This window comes from Hipposideros armiger, unplaced genomic scaffold (assembly GCF_001890085.2).
Source record: "Hipposideros armiger isolate ML-2016 unplaced genomic scaffold, ASM189008v1 scaffold_1146, whole genome shotgun sequence".
Taxonomy (NCBI): Eukaryota; Metazoa; Chordata; class Mammalia; order Chiroptera; family Hipposideridae; genus Hipposideros; species Hipposideros armiger.
Window position 1 is genome coordinate 51,551 of NW_017732496.1, and position 15,996 is coordinate 67,546.

At 38.0% G+C, this 15,996-nt stretch overlaps 1 protein-coding gene across 1 annotated transcript in view; it reads left to right on the top strand.

Moving 5' to 3' along the window:
- LOC109376521 (interferon-induced very large GTPase 1-like) overlaps nt 1-15,996 on the top strand; it is a 50,915-nt gene that overhangs the window by 10,196 nt on the left and 24,723 nt on the right. The gene's annotated exons all lie outside the window — the stretch shown is intronic.

A 15,996-nucleotide genomic window follows, 5' to 3' on the forward strand; every position in this document is an offset into this window, starting at 1 on the left:
TTCCCCAATAAAGTTTAAAAAAAATCCAAATGGAGAATATCATATGGTCCAAGACTTGAGAGCTATCAATGAGGCTATAGTTCCCCTTCACTCCATAGTCCCAAATCCTTATACCCTTTGGACTCAAGTTCCCCATGACACAAAGTTGTTCATGGTACTAGACCTCAAAAATGCAAAGATAAATTCTTTTGCATTCCCCTGCACCCTGAAAGTCAGCCATTGTCTGCTTTTGAATGGACAGATCCTCACACCCATGAAATTGCCCCATATACCTGGACTGTCCTCCCACAGGGGTTTTGGGGCAACACCCACTGCTTTGAACAGGCTCTAGAGTGAAACCTCTGGAAACTGAGGGACCATCCTTCAATATGTAGATGATATTCTGATTTGTAGCTCCACCAAACAGGACTCTAATGCCAATATCATCCTAGATATCAATTTTTTGAGGGATAATGGATGTCAGGTATCCCCAGCCAAGGCCCAAATCTCCCCTCCAGCTGTTAAATACTTAGGCTATCATTTGATTCATAGATCTCAATGCCTTTCTATAGACCAAAAAGAAACCAAAATAAAAGCCTTTAAAACTGGTGCACATATTGGAAGGGACTTGAGAGGGAAACCTGGCAACTATACTGCCTACCTCCTAAAGCAGAGAGGACACCAGACAGGTCCAGGGATGCTGAGCTTTGGGGAGGCCCCTTATCTCCCCAGTGTAATTCAGACCACCATTGGGGGCCCCAACCTAACCACATAGTTAACCTCCTCTTCCCCACAATGTGCATGTGCCCCACCTAGATATGTGCTCCTCTGTGGTTCTACCATAAATAGGCTGCCCTGTAAGGACTCCCCCAATGGATTTTATCACCAGTTCCATGTAGCTCTAGTGTACCACTGTATTGACAATTCTCAGCTCAAAGGTCAATGTACCCTCAGGTTCCTAGGTCTTTAGGGTATTTCTGTGACTGTTAATAACATCACCCAACGCCAGTGCAGGTGAGCCATAGGACTTATCCTAGTTGGCAATGGGGCTGCCGTCAATCTAGCAGCCCCTTAGGGAGGATTTGCCTATGAGGCCACTTTAAGAAATCTGACAAAGAGTACAGCTACCCTAACAGAAAGCACTGGCAATGCCTACAACATTGGCTCCAAAACCTACAACACTGGCTCAATTCACTCACAAACATTGTCCTTGACAACTGATTGGCTCTTGATTTATTATCTGCTAGCCGATGAAGGAGGTATATGTGCTGTTATTAACACGACTTGCAGAACCTATATTAATACTCCTAGCCAGGTAGAAGAAGATAGTAAAAGGATATACGATCAAGCTAAACGGCTTCATGATTTCACAAGGGGAAATCCAATAGCTGGCCTCATCTAACAGGCCATACAAAATATTTTGCTTTCATTAACCTGGTTTCTGCCCCTGCTAAGACCTCGATCTTTATCCTATCAATTACTGTTCAGATCATGCTTTTTAACCTCCTTATCAAGTCTGTCTACAGGTTACAGCAGTTCCACATAAAGATGATGGTCCTTCAGGCATTTAAACTGGTGCCCTCAACAGAGACCACATTACAGCGAGGTCTTAACCCCCTAGATCAGGCAGGTAGGGATTTTCAGTCCCAGCCCAGGTAGGGTCAACACCCCATCTCAGCCAGAAGCAGCTACAGAAGTCTGACCTCCAGCCCCGCATGCCCCATGTGATTATGGGTATGAAAATCTCTCAGGGGGGATTAATAAGGCAGGATAAATTCCTTGGGAAACCGCCCCCTTCAGGATACAACATGAGGCACCACCCTAGTTAGAGTTTCATAACAAACTGCATCCGGTATCTGCAGCTAGGAAAAAACAAGAACAAGCTTTATCTGGCAGAACTAGTATCCATGACCGGGACCTGACCTTTAGCTAATTTTAATGTCATTATAATCCCATTTACATTGTGGTTATTGTTACTCCCATTATGCACCTGACACCATGACAGTTCCAGAGACACCAAATAAGGAAGAAAAGTGGGAAACAGAGAGTCTAACGTAGAGGGTGGAGTCAGCCCCTAAGAACATAAAAGAAAAACCCGGCTCAGAACTTCCTCAGGGCAGCTCAATTTCTGAGTTGGCCTGCAGTGCCCTCTCAAGTGTGTACTTCAACTTCAGTCAACTCCCTGTGCTTTCTTGCTTCTGTCTCGCTCTTGAATTTTTTCCTACACAAAGACAAGCACCTGGTCACCACTGCTCCAGGTTGAGTCAGGCTCAGGATATCCCTGAGAGCCTTTGNGTCTAGAATCTTATATCCTTCCCAAATTCCATCCACTGGTTAGCAGGAGAAAACAATTAAAGTTTCAATCTAGTTTAAACTTAAGCCAATCTGACAATTTGAGTATACCTTTGGGAATTGTTTAGTCTCCGTTGGAAAAAAATAATGCTTGCTCACTCAGAGAGTCTCTCCTTCCCCTGTGTTCCTTCCCAAAGCGTGGTGGAAAGAGTGTGCTCCAGCAACCTCCTGGCATTGAGAAGGGTTTTTCCTGCTGTGGAGGCTGCCACCTGCTGGTCTCTGAAGCACTCTCCTTTGTGCACCCAACTGCTGAAGATTTTGCAGGATTCCTCTACTGCTGAACTCTCTAGTTAACCTGGGTCTAGGCTTTTATCGGGAACAATGTTCCTGAGCTGCTGATGCTGTAACAAGGATTCTGCTGCCTGCACAACCCCTGAGCTTATTGCCACATCCTCCACCCAAAAGATGGCCCAGAAGTCCACACTATTTGATGGTTGAATCAACTCAATCTGTTGTGGAAGGCTGAAGGCAGCCCACTGGGTTTCAACAGAGCATGCACAGCACACAAATACTCAGGGCATCTTTGTGAAGCCAAACCCCAGGGCCTCCCTCTTCCATGATGTACTACCTTTCTGTCACTGAGTCCTAAACTTGAAACACGGCCAAATCCATTTTGGATATCAAAGACTAATATTACCTCAGGCTTATTTCTTCCTACATTTCTTTTATAAAGAATTCTAATCTCCCTCTTGATAACTGAATGCCTCTCATGTGCTAAGGAAAACCCTTCTCATGGACTAAGGATGCCACCTTCATGCACATACCCATCCCCAATGTTGTTCAGTGTGATGACTGCACAGCCTGTGCTCTTTTCACTTCACCTCCAGACCTTTTAACCTGGAAAGTTTCAGGAGGTTTAAAGGACAGAGGGAGAGAGACTGGAAGAAAAATTCCTGGTCACATCACATCCTACTTTTAATGTGGAATTCTCACAGAACCATCCTTACTTATTTCTAAAATCCCTTCTTCATAATTAAGAATCAGACATTTTGGAAGCTTAACCATTCATTCAATACACATGCACAGAGCACTTAGTATGCGCAATGTACTCTGACAGGTATGTTTCCCACTATTAGTTTCCTATTGCTGTTGTAACAAATTATCACAGACTTGGTGGTTTAAAACCACATATTAATTATCTTATATTTCTGCAGATGTAAAGTCCAAATTGGGTCTTATGGGACTACACACACATTCTTCTAAGGGCTTCAATCCTTTTGGAATTTCTAGGGGAAAGTCTGTTTCCTTGCCTTACCTCCCAAGAAAGAGGATAACCAATTGTTCTAAGTAAATGTGAAATCATCAAGGGGCAGAGACAAAAAAAAAATTCAAATTTCTCTTTCTTACACATTTTTATTTAAAGACTTTAGGGGAAAATAAGCACAGCACTTGGTTGGAGGTGAAGCAGAGTGAGAGGAGATGGGACCCATGAGTCAGAGTCCTCTGACCTTGAAGGACCTTATAATCTCCACAGCAGGCAGTTCACTCACTAATACAAGGAAATGAAGCAGGGAGGGGAAAGAACACCACAGGAAGAAAGCCAAGTTGGAAACAGCTAGTCATCACTTCCAGAGGAAAGCATCACCATAGAGGGTTATGCTGATTTCTATCCAAACTCCATGACCCTCTACAGCCCAGGATCTCCTCAACTTCAGTTGCACATAGATCAGGAACTTATTCTCCTAAACTCAACTGCTTACAAGGTTGCTTGCTTCCATTTAGGATATGTTTGATTTATTGTCATCTTCAATNTCTTTAACTGTTTTCCAGGAATGAGGGGCTCAGGATAGTTTAACATTTTTATTATGATTCATGTAAATAACAGGTGCTATTGTAAGCACAAAGGGGAAAGGTACCAACTCAACCTGAAAGATACATGGATGGCTCCACAAATAAGAAGAATGTTGACCTGGGTCAGGAGCATAAAGCCCTGGGCAGAGAAGATGGAGAAGGACTCATGGGATATAATGATACAGGGGAGGGAAATTTCCCTTTTTGCTTTCTAAGTTCATTGGCTGGTCTGATAATTAAATTGACATAAGAGAGATTAACAGGAGCAAACCAAGTATAATTACATACATATGGGAGCCCCACAAAGACATGAACACTCAAAGGCAGCCTGGAAATTGAGGCTTACATGCCATCCTGAGCTAAGGAGAAGGTGGTGGGGGCCTAGAGCTTCAAAGGGGAGGAAGACTATTCAGAGGAAGATGAAAAGAGCAAATGTTTGGTAAACAAATGTTTACCCTGCCATGCAGATAAAGTCTTTCTGATATGAAAAGCTATCTCTGGTAATAGCTCTCTTCCTAGTGCAGGCCCCCATCTAAACACTTTTAGGCAGTCAAGGGAGAGGTTAAAAGCTTTTCCTGAGTCTGCTGGGTCTTAATTGCCTTCAGCTCAAAACAGTCCACGTACTAAAGTGACACATGTTGGGGTGGTGTATTCTGCTTTCCCTCAATATACAGGATTTTGAAAACTGTGATGTTGAGGAAAGATGGTAGAGTGTAGTTTCTAAGTGAAAAAAGTGAAAGGTATTAGGTTAACTCTTGCCAGGTTGTAATGGGTTTTGAATGCCAGGGCCAAGTAATTTCATCATATCATAAACCAATGAAGAATTTCTAATGTTCTGTAAACAAATTACTGAAATATAAGTTTCAGGATGCAATGTGAAAGATGAACCACAATAGGAAGAGAGATAATAGATTCAAGAGCTTTTCATAAAGAGCAGTCAAATACAGCAATAGTAAATAGCTCAAACGAATGCACAATGTTTAATAAGTACCCATGAAGGACCACAGTTTAGGGAAAGAAATAGGAAAAATGAGCTTCAAGACACAAAAGGCACCCACATCACCATTTCCCCCATCAGAATTGGCTAGAACTAAAATGGCTACAGCCAGGAATTTAGGATGAGTTTCTAACTGGACAAGCCATTCTACATAGTTCATCCAACAAGTCCAAAATGCAGCTCCAAATACAAAAGGAATAAGATCTAGGATACAAGGCAGAGATTAAGAGCAAGCTAAGTTTTGTTTTGTTTTGTTTATAAGGAATGTTTGTTTGCTTGTTTGTTTGCTTGCTTTTTAAGTTTCATTGGGGAACAGTGTGTTTTTCCAGGACACATCAGCTCCAAGTCAAGTGGTTGTTTCAGTCTAGTTGTGGAGGGTGCAACTCAGTGGCCCATGTGGGGATTGAACCAGCAACCTTGGTATGAGCACTGCACTCTAACCAACTGAGCTAACCAGCCGCCCCTGCTAAGTTTTTTTTTAACTTTTTTTATTGGGATATAATTGACACATACCATTACTTTCCATTGTACAATTAATGATTTGATGTGTGCATATATTACAAAACGATCACCACACTAAATCTAGTTAACATCCATCACCACACAGTTACACATTTTTCCTTGTGATGAGAACTTTTAAGGTTAACTCTCTTAGCAACTTTCAAATATACAATACAGTATTATCAACTATAGTCACTATGCTATACATTATATCTTCAGAACTCATTCATTTTATTAGTGTAAGTTAGTACTTTTTTACCTTCTTCACCCATTTTGACCCCCACCTCTGGCAACCACCAATCTGTTTTCTGGGGGTCCCATTGTTGCCTTTGTTTGTGTGTTTTTGGTTTCTGTGTTTTGGTTTACAAGTGAGATCACACCTTTTCTCTCTGATTTACCAACTTAGCATATTACTTTAAGGTCCATCCATATACTTGCAAATGGCAAGATTTCCTTCTTTTATATGGCTGAATAATATTCCATTATATATATATATATATATATATGAATGTATATATAATTTTCTTTATCTATTTACCCATCCATAGACACTTAGGTTGCTCTATGTTTGACTACTGTAAATAATACTTCAATAAACATGAGGGTGCAGATCTTTTTGAGTTAGTGTGTTCATTTCCTTTGAATATATACTGAGAAGTAGAATTGCTGGATCATTAAATTTGATTGATACTGCAAATGTTAGACGTGTCAAGAAGAGTCTAAAGCAGCAAATTATTAGCACCAAAGTCACAACTCCTCAAACACATATTCTCTAACCACTCCATCAAAAGTAGCCCCAAGTTACTCTCCATCCCATTACCTGATTATTTCTTTGTTAGCGCTCAAAACAACATGAAATTATTTTGCTTATTCAAATATTTACAAGTGTATAGGCTGCTTCACCCCACTGGAACTTAAACTCTCAAAGGGCATGGATCTAACCTGTCTTATTCATCAACCACCCCACAGTACCTAGAGCATTTCCCAGCATGCTGAGAGCCCTCAATACATATGTGTGGAATAAGTGCTGGAATTTTTAACGTATCTTTGCTAAGCCTCAGATCGATAGTACTTACTCATATATGATCTAGTTTGCTTAAAGGCATATTATCAAAATGGGTAAAAGAGATGAGAGATAATCAACACAGAGAAGGTCCCTAGGTTGAACAGGATAAAATATTGGAGAGGTCTCCTGGACTGGGTAACTAGGGTTAGTATCAGGCTTATAGAGAATTTTCTTTTTAAAGATAGGAGCAGAAATGAGATTAATGAGTGGATGAAATATATTCATTGGTTCATTTTATCAACAAACATTTATTGAGCCAGAAGTGCTAAATTGCAAATATTGTTTTGAGAAACCTGGCAATAAAGAGGATATAAAGAAGATAAAAGGTTATGGGGGAGGCAGAATCCAATCTTTATGTAAATGGAATGGGAAGGTTTAAGCATGTTTTCTTGTCCAAAGCAAAGCAACCATGAAAATAAGGTACTCAAGATACTTTAGACTTGAGATATAGTAAACAAGACCCAAGGGGAGGTGAGTAGAACAGAATTTAGAGGACAATTAGTATTGCAAAGAAGTTAGGAACTCTTCTTCCTTAAAGACTGCAGGGGGGAAACACAAGGATGAAATTACAGTCTTAATTTGAAAATAAAAATAGTTAAAGATGAGAAAGGTCTGACCGCATGGCTTCTACATTCTCTAGAATTAGAAAGTGAAGCCGCCAAAGAGGAGGCTCAACTAATGCTGTTGGGTGTAATCTTTCCTGTAACCCTAGTCCTCTCTCTGTGCTTCAGGATTGTGGGTTCAAGGGCCCCTCTCAAACCTTTCACTACAATTTCTCTAACCTCATTGTCTAGCAAAGTGCCTGGCACTTAGAAAATCAATAAATGTAAGTAAATTAGATGTAAAATTATGAAGATGTGACGTCTGACTGTGGACAGTGAAGGAGAGAGAAAAGGCAAAGATGACACTCTTTGCGGCCTGAGACACTGGGAAGATGGGGATAGGATGAGTGTGTTGAGAGAACATAAAGAAGAAGAGGTTTGCAAACAAGGTGATGGGTTCAATTTGGGATGCACTTATTTATATCCCACTTCACCGGCCCTGCTGGTGAGAAGCACATCGATGTGCCAGGCTGGCCCTGGAGGGGTTTCATTCCCTTCATCCTTCAGGGATTCAACTTTCTTCTTCACTCTCCTCGGTTATTCACAAACACCCTCCAAGCACTTGGCTGTTCCTCCTGGTCTGGAGTCCAGTTCAGTTCCTTTCTGTCCTCACAACAATGCCTCTTGCTTCAACTTAAGCTAAGGAATTTACTACTAATCACTAGATATACAAGGACAAAAATGTGTAAAAACTGAAGGAAGAGGAAAATTATCATCCTGCTATGGGGCTTCAGAATACGTCAGGTAGCATACCAGAAGCCTCATTAGTCTGGAGGCAAATTAGAATATGGGGTAAACTGGTCTTAGGAATGTCATGTCTAAGTGGGAGCATGTATGCTTATATAAATGGGCCCTATGTCTCCCACTGAAATGTGCTATATAAAATGGTTTCACATGACTTTCTCTATCCTGGCTTAGAATTTAAGTTATTATTTTATGTCAACTGTATTGAGAAATGATTTATTCACAATCAAATGCACAAATTTAAGGTACACATTTTGATGAACTTCGCCAAGTTGAAAGCACTGAAACCTTGAAACAGTTCCCACAATCAAGATACAAAACATTTTCATGATCCACAAAAAATGCCTAGAACCCCTTTGCAGTCTATCCCTCACTCTGAGCCACCCCCGGCAACCACTGATATACTTTTTGTTACAATAAATAAATATAGTTATGTATTACTGTGTTGATGCCTTCTTTCACTCAGTATAATAATTTTTCAATTCATGTTGTTGCATGCATGAGTACGTCTCCATTTTAATTGTTGAGTGGTATTTCATAGTCTACCATATTATATTTATCTGTTAACCTATTAATGGACATTTAGAGAATTTTTAATTTGGGGCTATTATGTAAAAAGCTGCCATGAATTATATATATACACAAAACTTTGTGTGGACATATATTTTTATTTCTCTTGGGTAGATAACTAGAAGTAAAATGTATGAGTTATATAGCAGGTGTATGTTTAATTTTTTAAGAAATTGCCAAAAAATCTTCTAAAGTGGTTACCAACAACAGTGTGTGAGAGTTCTAGTTGCTCTACATTCTCCCTGACACTTGATATTGTCAGTCTTTTCAAGTAAGCCATTCTAATGAGGGTGCAATGTGATCTCATTGCAGTATTAGTTTGCATTTCTTTGACGACTAATTATGTTGACCATCTTTTTTATTTCTTTTAAATTACTTTAATGTTTTGTTCCTCCTGCAAGATATACGATGAATGGAACATAAGATTCATATCATCTAGGAGCATCAATAGCCTGTGAAATAATGTATCTACAGAATGATAGAGCCATTGGTCATCTGGTCCAATTCAATTTGTCATAGTTAAGGCAAGTGACATGCAAAGGGGTAAAGTGACTTTTGACCATCTTTTCTTGTGCTTTTGACCCTTCCATATCTTCTTTTGTGAATTGTCAGTTCAGACTTTCGGCCCATTTTATAGTGCATACTCTTATATATGGTTGAGCTGCAACAGAGCTCATATAATTGGGATACCAGTCCTTTATTGCATATATGCATTACAAATATTTTCTTCCATTCTTTTGTTTGTCTCTTAATTTTCTTAACTGTATTTTACAAAGAGCAAAAAGTTTTTATTTTGATTAAGTCTAATTGATTAATTTTTTTCTTTTATGGTTCATGATTTTAGTGTCCTAAGAAAGTTTTCCCTACTGCAAGGCTACGGACATTTTTCATTATGTTTTCTTCTAAAACTTTTATGTTAACTTTTACAATTAAGCCTTTGGTCTAGTTACAGTTATTTTGTGTCTGGTATGATGTAAGGTCAATGTTTAATATTTTTCTATGTGGATATCCAATTGTTCCAACACCATTTGTTGAAAAGTCTTTCCTTTCCCTTTTGAAAATCAATATACCACGTATGTATGTATGCATCTATTTCTGCACTCTCTATTCTGTTCCATTTCCACTGATCTCTACCTGTCTTTTCACTAATACCATACTGTCTTGTTCATTGTTACTTTAAAGTAAGTGTTGAAATCAGAAAATGTAATGACTGCTTTCTCCTTTTTTAACATGCATACCCAAACCACATATACAGATCCAATTTCCTTAGACAAAACAAAACAGTCAATAAGCAAAGTTCCTAACTGTCTCTGAAAGAAGTCATCTTGAGTTATAATTCTTCAAAGTTTCCTGGCAATCTCAGCAAGGTGAAATTACTAGTTTTCATGTTTAATAAGATATAGATCAATATGGGTTAGAGAAATAAAATATTTTTTAAAAATTATCTAAGCTTGTATAACCTCTACCTTACGAACTATATCCCTTCTCCAGGCAAATTTCTGCTGAATACTGCAGAGACGTATTGTCCCCGTTCTTCCCCTTTACTCACACAAACCAAGAAGCTGAGGATGTGTAACCGTTGGAAAGGAAACTTTGAGTTGGGGGATGTCAGAGAAGATCTCAGAACAAATTCTTATCTCATGCAATGCATTGGCACAATGGTGTCTATGTGATTTTTTTCTGTGTTTCTTAAACCATGGGAACTTAAAGATAGAACTATGTTCTCCTTTTTAGAGGGGATGATTCAGTTAATAATAAGCCTGTGCCAACCTGCCAGTCTCTGAAAAATTACTGCTTCCCAGTGGCCTGAACCTTATCCCAATGGCCTTCAAGTTTTTCTCTACTCCTGGCGAATTGTACCTTTAAATCTCTCTCAGACTGACCATGCCCAGACTTCTCAGGCAGCTCAAGAAATAGGATACAAGTTCTCAGGGGCTTCTCCATATGAGGTCTGAGATTGCCTGCTTTCTGTTTTGTGATTACAAGAGATTAGAACCTCAAAACCAGGAAACATGTGCCTGCAGCATCACTTAAATAGAAAGGATGCAGATTAACTTGACTGTCATGGAAACAAAACAACACTGCTTTGGTCCTTTCTCCCGGTCTTATTGATCCTTCCTTCACCTGCCCATGACTTCACAAGCTATAGAGATCATCCCATCACAGTAGAGCCTACTAGGATTTACAGTTCAGTGAAGTACCACAAATTAAATGACCATGTAAGCGTGCCCAGATGGAGTATTAGAACACTGCCTGTATCCCAGAACAATCTCTCATACCCGTATCTACTTCTTATCATTAATCCTCTCTATTTCCCAAAAGTATACACTAGTCACTATTCAGACTTCTAGTAGTATAAGTTAAATTTTGCCAGTTGTTTAACTTTCTTTATATGGACTCATATTGCATGCAGTCTTTTGTATTTGGCTTCTTTCTGACAACAATATGGAAAGATTCTTCCATATTTATGCATGTAGCTGTGACGTTTTCATTATGTATAACATTCCATTGTATGAATATGGCACAATTTATTGACCCATTTGTCGGTGAATGGACATTGAGTTGTCTCCAGTTTGTAACCTTTAGGAGTAGCACGGCTATTCTAGTGGATATGTCTTGATGCATATGTACACACAGTTCTATTGATATATATGTAGGAATAAAAATCTTGGCTTATTACTGTTATTTTATTTTTTATTTTATGTGATTGCCATTATTTTTTTTTTAATTTTTTCTTTCCTACCTTTGTGGTAGTAATTGAGATTTCTTAATTTCATTTTATTACTATATAAATTAAGATGCAATCATCCTTTTATGCCATAACTAAACTCCATTTTTATCCTATACATTCAAAAATAATTTTCTATCAACTTTGCACATATTCACTCTAAACACACACACACACACACACACACACACACACACACACACACCTCTTCACACATACCATCACTTCCTGTATTGAACCACTTGGAATTTTAATTACAGATTTGTCTTGATTTATACTTTATAAACAACAATTATTTATGCTACTATTTTTACTTCTTTCTTTACTAATTTGGCTGACATATAAGGTTCCAAATCACAGTCCTTAAGAATTTTTAAAGTAGTGCTGTAATATCTTGTAGTATTCCATGCTGCTCTTGAGAACTCTGTTATCAGTCTAATTTTAACTTGTCTCTAAATAACATATTTGTTCATTTGGTTTTTGTCTATTTGTTTTGTTTTAACTGAAGTACAGTTGACAAGTTTATTCATTTGTTTAATCTTTAAACTCTTTACTCATTATTCTAAGAGTATGAGGATAGTACCAGGACTGATCTAAATAGAATTATTATTATATTATTAATTATTGATATTATAATTAACTCTGTTCAACATTTTATGTATATTTTCATTATAAAGAATCAGGTCATATTGCAGCTCTGTGATGTGTTCTATAGTTTCTTTGATATTTTTTCACCAATATTCTTTTGGATCTATCCTTCTGGAAATCATATCAGAGTCAGTCAGGTGTTGGCAACACTTCTCAATCTAGCCTACATGTCTCCATTTAAGAGCTCTATATCTCTTTATAACCTTTTTACTATGTGTATTATTTGAAGCCAAATTCTGAAAAATCCCTCAGTTGAACACTCTAACATAGTAGTTGAACCTTTAGGTGTATTCATTCAAATATTCATCCAGGAAGAATACTTCAATTAGAAACTAGAAAGTAAAATGTCTCAAATGAGCTATTTTCATGTCCAGGCCCTCCAGAATGGCAAACTTATTTATTTTTTAAATTAAATTTATTGAGATAAAATTGGTTAATCACATTGTATAAATTTCAGGTGTACAACTTTATAACATCTGTATACTCTATTGTGTGTTCACCACCCAAACCCTAGTCTCCTTCCATCACCATTTATTTGACCCCCTTTACCCTTTTCATCTTCCCCCACCCACCATCTCCTCTGATAGCCATCATTCTAGTGTCTCTATTTATGAGTTTATATTTTAGTTTATTTGTTTTGTTTGTCCATTTGTTGCTTTTTGTTTTATATCCCACAGAGTAAAGTCATATGTTTCTTGAGCTATTCCTCTGTTTTATTTTGCTTAACATAATACTCTCAAGACCCATCCACATTACGACAAATGGCAGTATTTCATCTATTCAGTGCTCCGTAGTATCCACTGTGTATATGTACCGTATCTTGTTTATACAGTCATCTGTCAAAAGACATCTTATCTACATTGTCTCCATGTCTTGGCTATTATGAATAATGCTGCAATGAACACAGGGGTACATACAAGTCTGACAATTATGTTCACAAACCTGTTGCAATGATGTTGCTAACCTTTTTTGATATCAGAGGGATTATTCATTATGAATTTGTACCAACTGAACAAACAGCTAACCAAGTTTACTCTTTGGAAGTGCTGAAAAAGCTGCATGAAAAAATTAGACGACCTAAGCTTTTTGCCAACAATTCATGGCTCACAGGGTACTGTCTGTGAGAGAGTTTTTAGCCAGTAAACAAATAACTGCATGGGAATACCCTCCCTACTCACCTGATCTGGCCCCCAATGACTTCTTTCTTTACCCAAAGATAAAGGAAATATTGAAAGGAAGACATTTTGATGCCATTCAGGACATCAAGGGTAATACGATGACAGCTCTGATGGCCATTACAGAAAAACAGTTCCCAAATTGCTTTGAAGAGTGGGCTAGGCACTGGCATCAGTGCATAGCTTCCCAAGGGGAGTACTTGGCAGGTGACTGTAGTAATATTCAGCAATGAAGTATGTAGCACTTTTTCTAGAATGAGCTCACAAACTTAATTGTCAGATCTCATATATTTTTACGAATAGTTGTTCTCAAATTTTTCAGGTAGATATCCCAAAGAGGGGTTGCTACATCATATGCTAATTTTCCACAGTCTCTGCACAAATTTACATTCCCACTATCAGCATGTAAGTGTTCCCTTTTCTCCATATCTTCTCCAACACGTGTTATTTCTTTATTGGTAATGGCCATTCTAACAAGTATGAGGTAGTATCTCATTGTGGTTGTGACTTGGATTTCATATATAACTAGTGATGTTGAGGCTATTTTAATACATCTGTTGGCCATACTTATGTCCTTCTTGAAAGGTGTCTATTCAGGTCCTATGTCCATTTTTAAGTGGATTGTTTGGATTTTGTTGTTGTTGTTGAGTTGTATGAGTTTTTTAAATATATTTTCCACACTAGCTGCTTATCAGAAGTATCATTTGCAAATATCTTTTCCTATTTGGTTTCTTGCTTTTTTGTTTTGTTGATGGTTTCTTTTGCTGTGCAGAAGTTTTTTTTTAGCTTGATGGAGTCCCATTCATTTATTTTTTTTTTCTTACTTCCCTTGCCTTTGAGGTCAAGTTAACAAAAATCCCCCTGAGTCAAAGGTCCATAAGGTTAGTACCTATGTTTTCTTCTATGTATTTTATTGTTTCAGGTCTTATATTTAAGTCTTCAATCCATTTTGAGTTAATTTTTGTGTATAGTGTCAGATAGCAATCCAGTTTCATTCTTTTGTATGTGGCTTTTCAGTGTTCCTAACAACATTTATTAAATAGACATTCCTTTCTCCACTGTATGTTTTTTACTCCTTTGCCTTAATCAATCAATATGATATACCACATTAATAGAAAAGATAGAAATCATAAGATCATATCAATAGATACAGAAAAAAGTATATGACAAGATCAACTTCCATTTATGATCAAAATACTCACTAAAATGGTATAGAGTGAAAGTACCTCAACATAGTGAAGGCCAAATATGACAAGCCCTCAGTTAATATCATATTCAGTGGTGGAAAATTGAAAGCTTTTCTTCTCTAAGATCAGAAACAAGACAAGGATGCCCTCTCTTACCATTGTTATTCAACATAGTACTGAAGTCGAAGCCAGGACAATCAGGCAAGAAAAAAAATAAATAAAAGGCATCTAAATCAAGAATAAAGAAATAAAACTGTCACTATTTGCACATGACATGGCACTACATAGGTAAAATCCTACAGTCTCCACCAAAAGTTTAGAAACAATCAACAAATACAGTAAAGCTGCAGAAGGCAAATTTATTTTTTACACTCACACATTTCACCACTAAAAATGTCTTCTTAGAATAATGTTTTTTCAAAATATGATTGACACCTTGGCAGCATTTATAAAATAAAATTTGAGGTAGCTTTTATAAAGATAGTTCCCATGCAATAAGCTAGCACCCCCATGACATCTCTGTGAGTGGAACTGAAATCCACATTTTGAAGATGTCCTCGGGTGGGAACAATGTAAAATAATGACTGAGGACAAACATTTAGAAATATTAATTCATATTTTGAACTCTAATTGGCTTAAAACGAAGTCTAGTTCAATCAGGCAGAGGAGTGAGGACATTATGATACTTAACGCCTCCATTACTTTACTGTAATTTTACTTTTGATTGAATAGATCCCTGCCTGCTTTTAATCTATCTCCATAACTAGGCAATCAAATAGACAAAAACTATATGATAGACCAGGAGGAAAAAAACATTGTCTAAATCTTTCCAGCATCCCAAAGTATGGGCAAGTGATATACCTCCAGGATCAAGTCTTTTCAGCAGGCAACAGTAAAGTTCAGAAGAACTAAGGGACATTTGTGGCTTCTCCTCCTTCCTATCACCACCCATGTCTCTACTTTTTCCCCAACACCTGCTCTGAGGCACACAAAGCTATAAAGAATGGCTTGTGGCCTTTGAAAACTATATGAATAAGTACCTGATATATAGCTCTTCAATATACACACCATTTCATATGTGTTTTTCTTAGAGAATAAGTCAGTGAAAAAAGAAACTCGGCTTTAAACAGGGATGTAATACTGTATTACTAGGTTTTTGCTGGAATTGACAGAGTTGACTTTTTATGTGACTGGAAAGGACTTCTTACCAGAACTCTAACTGGGCTGGGAAGGAGGGACTCTGGTGCATTCCTTAACTGTAAAGGTAACTTCCTCATGAGGAAAACACTAGTGTCCTCTGGAACCACCTGCACCTAGTAAAGGCCTGTGTATTCATCATCAGCAGAGCTCACCTTAGTAGACTCCATGACTATGAAGGACTCTGTCTTTAGCTTACACTAAATAAGTGAATGGATTTCCAATGTTATACTTCTCTAATAAGTATAAAATCTTACTTGTTACATTTTGCTTGATTTAAAGTGGCATCCATTTGGGTACAAGCTGATGCTCCCAAATCACTAGTGGATGACCTTGTTTCTTGGGAACACATCAAAGGTGTCCCAGCTCCCTTCAGAGAAGGTTTTAAGAATGTCTTCTGGGCCGGCCGAGTGGCGCGTTGGTGAAGAGCTGGCTTGGGACGCCAGGGGACCCCGGTTC